Raw genomic sequence first — 7832 nt, forward strand, 5'->3', positions numbered from 1 at the left:
GATACTAATGACACATAGAATGAAGAGTTATGATAATTTACACAAAATCGTAGATCCATGTAGTGTACAGGAGGGTCTGTGAATAGTACTCCCTCGTCACATGCCAGCATACGCACGGCGGTGTTGAAGCAATCATTGTCCATGGGCTGCTCCATGTTAAGTATGCACTGAAGTTTCTTAAGACTTAAGCCCATTGGCTCGGGTGTCGAGCTCCGGACCCATACCTTCCTAAAAATTGGACGGTAAGAAGAACAATAATATACATCCGCACATTAAATATTGATACATGATACTTACTCCAAACACCCGGCATCATCGATCGACATGACGTAGTTGCAGAGGCCGGCAAGTAATTCACGTTGGTCCGTGGGTATAATAGTGATTGGCGCAGGACGTTTGTCTTTGACTACGTCAGATGGATTCTCTAGGATCTCGAGATCAGAATTCGCTAAAGTTTCTTCATCGTCAGGTTTATGGTATATGGGACCTCCTTTTAACTTATTCAGCTCTGAATCGAGCAAAATGACAGCTATTTTTTGTCGAAAATGTTTCATATCCTCCTACAAAATATATATAAAAACAATTTATATAAAATTTTGAGATAAAATAACGAGATAATGTATAAAAATGAAATACCTGGGTGAACTGGTCTGACAGTCCATGTGAAGTCCAGTATTCCTTATAATTTAGCATAAACAGTCCACATGATACGCTAAAATATTATAAAATAATGCTTTAGAATATCACACAGATGAATCAAATGAACAAACCATTGTAACAAGTGCTTACCCATCGGTTTGTATTGCCTCATGAAACTGCTCTACTACCGTCCATTTTGTAACATTGAGATCGGGCCACTTATGACCTCTGATAAAATCCGGACTATGCTCTACAAGTTTCAGACGCTTCTCGAGTCCTAGTAACTATTTTATATATAAGAAATATTAGGGATCAAGGCAAACAAAAACATATGTTAAGATGAATAAAAATAATAGATAGTTACCGTAGTAGCAAGGTCATTGCGTTTGACCCGAGAACCAAGTGAGTCCAATACTTGAATCTCACGTTTTTTGGCATTGTCGACTGCTAGATACCAAGGGTAGCCCGGCATGTTAATCGGAATGAATAACTGGTGTAAATATCATACAAGTCACGGTCGCAATTAGATATAAATATTAATAAATCATTATACATATGAATTAAAAAAACAATCCATAATTATATGCATGGATAACGAGACAAAAACTAACCATGTCTTGCTGTAGATAAGTATTAACATGATGCACAATGCGGTGATATTTTGATGGGCCTATGTCTCTTTCTCCGTCTTCTTTTATCTGGCCAGATACAAACGTGCTAACAATGTGTACCTTTTCACCAGCCCTGTCTTGTAGATGGTCGTGAGCAAGCATGCAATATATGTAAGCATTTATCACCTGTAACCAACATTTAGATTATATGTACATTTTATGATATTAAATATTGTTCATATTATTAATTATAAAGTTTGTGCAATTGTTCTTACACCATCATGTAAGAACATATCATCTTTCATAAGGCATTCCAAATCGTCGGTTGATAACAGGGCATCTCCAATGTCCACGAACTGGGTATTCTTGGGGGCAGACTTGATTGATTCTATGACTATAATATCCCTAGGGGTACAAACATAGTCTGTCGAATTCATAAATAAATGAGCCAATTTAGCAATCAAACTGAGCAAAATTAGTTGAATACAAAAGGCAATATCACAAAAATAAGATTGATAGTAATATTAAAAAATACCTTGTGGGATAACATGTAAATTAGCATCCTTTTTTGGTTTGTTATGAGATATAACCTCTTCGACATTTTTATGTTGTGAATTTTCGTCCCCTTTCAGTAACATCGCATCTGAACCCTCAATGGATTCTTTCCGTGCATCTCCAAAGTCCATATCCATGTCTCCTATATTCTGAAAAAACAAAAATATAAAAATAGACCTTTCGTGTTTTCATGTATAATATACATACAGAGGAAGGTTAGCTATATGCACATCTTCTCGTGGTGTTTCAGTGCGGTCTGTCATCGTTACATCAGTGCATATGTCGGAACCAATCACTTTGTATCTACGATAAATATATATGATGAAATATAAATGATGTTTTCTACTGCATAATATAATCATATATAATATCTGAAAAAATAGTAGTGAAAATAACACACTATTTTCTCTATAAAAAACATAATTGACATTATTAGGAAAATATGTTGATTAAATAATTTAAATAATTGTACTAACACAAAATTAGGGGAAAACAACAAACTGTAATGTTCATATATAATGAGTAGTCATATGAACATTATTTAAATTATTTATATAGGCCATGGAAATTTGTCCAACAAAAGAAAAAAAAACATGCAAACAAACATTCTTCAACCAAGTAGATTTATTTATACATCAACCAAGTTTTGTTGTGGTACCCTTAGTATATGAAAGGTAAATATAAAAAATATTTATTTTTATGAACATATTTAATAAATATATATATACTTTTATTGTTTCTATGAGATATGTATACTTTTAAAATCCTACACATGCGAGTCTAGCATTTCTATCGTTGAGCAAAATTTGCACACAAGGCCCAAATTAGCTACCCAGCACGGTGGAACCTGCACCCAAACTTAGCCCCATAAAAAGATAACTATAAAATAAATTATCTTATCCACATTATATTTTTTCTGAGGGATTACATTATAACTGGACAAATGGGCCGGCACTTACCGGCCAGGAACGCGTGGTGGCCTCCATGGCCCAGGCACTATAAAGTTGCCTAACGGGCCGGCTCGACGGCCCACCTGGCACGCTGGCGTCTGGGCCCAAACCCTAACCCCACTCACTCACCACACTGGGCCCAAAACATAACCCCACTCACTGGCAACCCTAGCCTTATCCCCTCCCCCCGCCGCATCCAAACCCTAACCCCACTCACTCACCATACTACCCTCCACTCACTCATTTCCTCTTGCCCTCTCCCCTTCCCCGCCGCGTGCCTCGACGAGCCGGCGCCTGCGCGACTCCGCTCGCCGACCGCCGGATCCCATGCCGCGGCAAATCCCGGGGCGGCCTCACCGGCCCTCTCCACCCCCACCAGCAGCTCGGCCCTCTCCCCTCCCCCCGCCGCATGGCCGCGTGCCTCGACGAGCCGGCGCCCGCGCGACTCCGCCTGCCGGATCAATCCCATGCCGCGGCAGATATTGGGGCGGCCTCACCGGTCCTCTCCACCCCACCAGCAGCTCGGCCATCTCCACTCCCCCCGCTGCATGGTTGCGCGCGTCGACCGTGTGACTCCGCCCACCGACCACCTACCTGTGCGGCCAGGGGATCCGACGAGCTGTGTGCGGCGCGACCAACGGGGACGGACGCAGCGAGCTCAATGAAACGGGCGCGGGTGCTCGGTCCGGTCCCGTTCCCCTCGCATCCGCGGCGGTGTTCGCCTCCTCGATCTGCATCGCCAGTAGCTCAGGTACGTCGCCCCCCTTCTTGATCCCGCCCCTCTCCTCCTCCTCTTCTTCCTTTAGATCATGGTTTGATGTGGTTCCTCTTTCCTGATGAGCCGAGGCGCCGTGACTCGGCCTCACAGCCACGGGAAGGAGCGACGACTCCCCAACTCTGCGGCATGGCGTGCTTTGCCAGTTCGTCACCAAGTCCCCAACGCTGTCATCGGCCGGACCTACGACGGTGCTAAGATGAGTCTTCCTCTCTAAAAGCTTCTGTTTAATCTCTAAGGGATCTATTCTTCTAACCAGGAAGCAATTTAAGTAGCAAGTTCGTTTCTCGTTGGTTAGTTGTATCGTTGTCTCCCAACACTGACACTAATTGACAGCCAACCATGACCATCAATTTAATTTCATTTTTTAGTTTCCTACTATTTTTCTAGCTAAGTGAAATATATATGAAGCTATGAAACTTACCTACGCCCATGACTTGACTCTTGGTTGTGAATTCTAAATGGAGTACATGCAGCCAATCTTTTTGAATGAATTTGCTCATGATTTGTCTGGTTATTCTTCACCATGGGTGCATGGCTATTCTTGGGTTTGAGCCTTAGGCATGCAACAATGAGATCTAGTTGCATTGTTTTGTAACTATTTAAACCGAAATCATTCATCAATTTTGATCGGAAATCTTATCCCAATACTTTTGATACAACAAAAATTGTTTCAACTTGCCATGTGGAAAATCAAGTAAGAGCATATCCATGTGTTTGTTTCCTAAGAATGGTACGGGATTTACAAACTTAAAAGGTATTAGATGTTTGACAAATATTTTTAACCAAAATTGTTTGAATTTTTTGTTCTAATATGGCTGTTTGACTGATTGCAATGTTGTTTTGTTCGTAGTTTTTTTCAACTGTGTAAGCATATATTTACATTTTGTACACCCGGTGCAACGCACAGGGCATTTGCTAGTTCGTTACCAAGTCCCCAACGTTGATGTTCCTGATGCTGACGATGATGGCATGGGGAAAGAATGTGTTATCTGCAAGATAGGACCAAGGGACACTGCTGTATTTCCTTGCAGGCATTTGGTAAGATAATTAATTGTAGCCTGTAGTTCTACTTTTGTTTTCTCAGGTCTCACTTATACATTACTTAATATTGTTATCTGATTGGTCCTATCTTGTACAGTGTATGTGCAGTGAATGCGCACAAGCTCTAAGGTTCCAATCAAATAAATGCCCCATATGCAGACAGCCTGTTGAGAAACTAATGGAGATCAAAGTTAAGAGTGCCGAGCCATAAGGAAGACTACTGGTATGGTTGTTGCTGCATCCTGTTGTTTATTGTCCATATCTTTCTAAATAATATCAGTCTCCAAAGTGCATAGTTATGTTGTTGGTTGTGATCTAGTAATAAATATTAACGCTATCATATTGACACTTGAACTATCTTGCTTTTCACTTGTCACCATACAAATATCTACTGTAAACAATCAGTTTCAACTTGAAGAGGTAGATTGCTACATTGCACAAAGTTCAGTTTCTAATGCATCCGTGCATGTTAGTAGGTGACGGCATGCAGCGAGCACTATATATCATTTGTTTTATTACCCTGCTTGCTTGATTGATTGACAGTGTATTGTGTATTGCATGTTAGTATGTGTTGTGCAATGTGTATTGTATTCATTGCCAGTGTATTGTATATTTGAGCAATTTGCTGTTTTATTTCTAAGCTGGCAATGGGAGCAGCATAATTGACTTGGCTTCTCAACAACTAATTACCAAGAAAGAGGCATGCTACGGTAATTACTGTTGTGGTCTTGTATACCCTCATAATTATTTGTTGTTGTCGTCATGTATAAATAGCCAGATTCTTTTTTGGTTTTTTCTTGGGCGTCGATGAGCACAGTAGCTCGGAGGAGGCCACCATGGAGCTGCTGCCACCTCGGCAAACAAAACCTGTGCATAACGAGAACGACGAGGCGAGCCAATACTACAGAGGAGCTGAACCATAGTGAGGTATTAATTTTAAGTAGCAATATTGGTTGCTAGCATAGGAAAGGTTTGACGTATCTGTCCACCTTTTAAAATATAAGTGAATTAAATCAGAAGCTACTTCTATCAAAAAGCAGTTTCCTTTCCTATGAGGCTATGATGGCAATCAATATTTTTGTAGTATACCTCAACCAAACATACTTTTGATAGTACACCTCAAGCAAACATAACAACTATTACAGTTTTAGAGAAAATAAAGATCCAGAATTGTTCATACCTAGAGGTACTCGCCTTCTTGATGCTCCTTGCTTACACAGAGTACTCCTTGGGAACTTCTCCTCCAGGTCTGGCTGTTGTGATGGACGAAAGAAGAGCAAGGAGGGGGAGGAGGTTCACATATATAGGTAGGCCATGCGGAGGACAACTGGCTAGCAGATCATTGCTTAATCTAGCACTACCATATATACCTGTCCCCTGCACATCTATTTCCTTTTTCCATCAAAATCACACCTGTTAATAAATTAGGCATTGACAGATTTTACAGGATGTTAACATAAAATGGTAGGCCATGCAGAGGAAGGCTGGGTAGCACATGTCTTTGCTTTTTTCATATATATACTTATGTATGGTGCAGATATCTTTCCTTTTTTCATCAAACGCATAACTTTTAATAATATATTAGAAAAGAAGTCAGAAATCAAAACTTGCTATAAAATTAGATTGTCCTTAATGTCCTATCCATACTTTAGATCATGATGATGTCAATTGTCATGCCTTAATTTTTTTTGTGGTACTCATTTTTTCCAAAATGCTTATGTTCTTACACATAAGCTTCATGAACTTATCATTGATTAGCATGTATCAAAATAGAACATTCACGGCGTGCACACTAACATATCTACTATTAACGTGGTTCTAGTTGTGTACTGTAGGGTACTGATCAATAAGAAAAACCATGCATATATCATTTATTTTACTCTATTCACGAACAGATAAAAAATAATCAGCGTTTATTCGCTAGCTGGAATTTAAGGCAACGGCGAGAGAGGAAGATCAAGGACAACTTCAGGATTAAATAATATATGCAAGGTACGTGCCGTATGACCTTCATATGTTTATTTACTATTCTATAGCTGGAATGTGATTATTTCTGAAGAATAAAGAATACATCGTATCGTATAACAGTGCGTGTATGGATGAAGTTATACGATACGAGATTAGCTACAGCAAAAGAAAATTAACGACGTGCACAATAACGATGAAATATTAATGAATTTATTTGTTCACTTAAATAATTCACTGAAAAAAATGATCAGGAAAGCACTACATGCTAATCATGCATTTTAATTTGCATTGCAAAATTAGGCAGTGAGAACTGTTCATCGGTACAAAAGCTAGGGGTGTGGCACAATTGTAATCTAAATAATAGTCTAATAGGCTAAAATATGTGTATAAACAATTGCCAAAAGCTAGGGATCGCCGGCGCATTGTTTCCAATGATGGGCTCCATCGCTGATCGATACGCGTGAGTGATCGTTCACTGAGGTGTCTTGGCAATTAGGATGTCGATGCAGCATATATATAAACGGATATATTTTTAATGCTTTTTATTGCCTGCCAAATATATCAAGTCGTTTTTAAGACGTAGATGATTCTTTCTAATTATAAAAAAACGTGACGGGGGCGTATCAGATCTTTCTCCTTTTTTATAGTTGAATATTTCGTTCCTAAGGCATGACATATTTACAGTTCAATCTCAACGAATCGAAAAAAAATCAACCTTTGTATAAAACTAGATATCCCGAATTAAGTACGCGTACAAATAATACATACCGCCATAATGCCTACACTTAGAGTTGACAAGCAAAAAGAAAACACACTTTAACAGAAATGATTGTTCTGTGTGAATACATTATTATTCCAAATGTAGATAAAAGGACCGGGGGAAACGAGCTTTTTATTGAGCCGTGTTGAAAAACAAAGTCATCTACTGTCCATTTTTCCTGGCTACAACTGCAGCATTGACGTATGATAGTGTTTCGTCAAGTGTCATTAAGCAGGCTTCGTGGATATCTACGAAAAAACAATTTGTTAGTACTAATAACATCGTAATACAGAAAAGAACAAAAAGCCATAAAAATCGAAATAGTTTATATAACTTACCTTGAAGATGATGAACATCATCATTAATGTTGGGGGAGAACAAGAATGTGCTCTCCCTCATAGTCTCCATGCACTTATCCCTCCGGTTTACCTGTATGTACGTAACTGCAATTTTCTCGAACAAATTTTCAGTGCTCTGCAAGTGGTACAAGTGACGACCAACATGCTCTTGACTTAGGCGTATAAACAGTA

The sequence above is a fragment of the Triticum aestivum genome, chromosome 4D, assembly GCF_018294505.1.
Source record: "Triticum aestivum cultivar Chinese Spring chromosome 4D, IWGSC CS RefSeq v2.1, whole genome shotgun sequence".
Lineage (NCBI taxonomy): Eukaryota > Viridiplantae > Streptophyta > Magnoliopsida > Poales > Poaceae > Triticum > Triticum aestivum.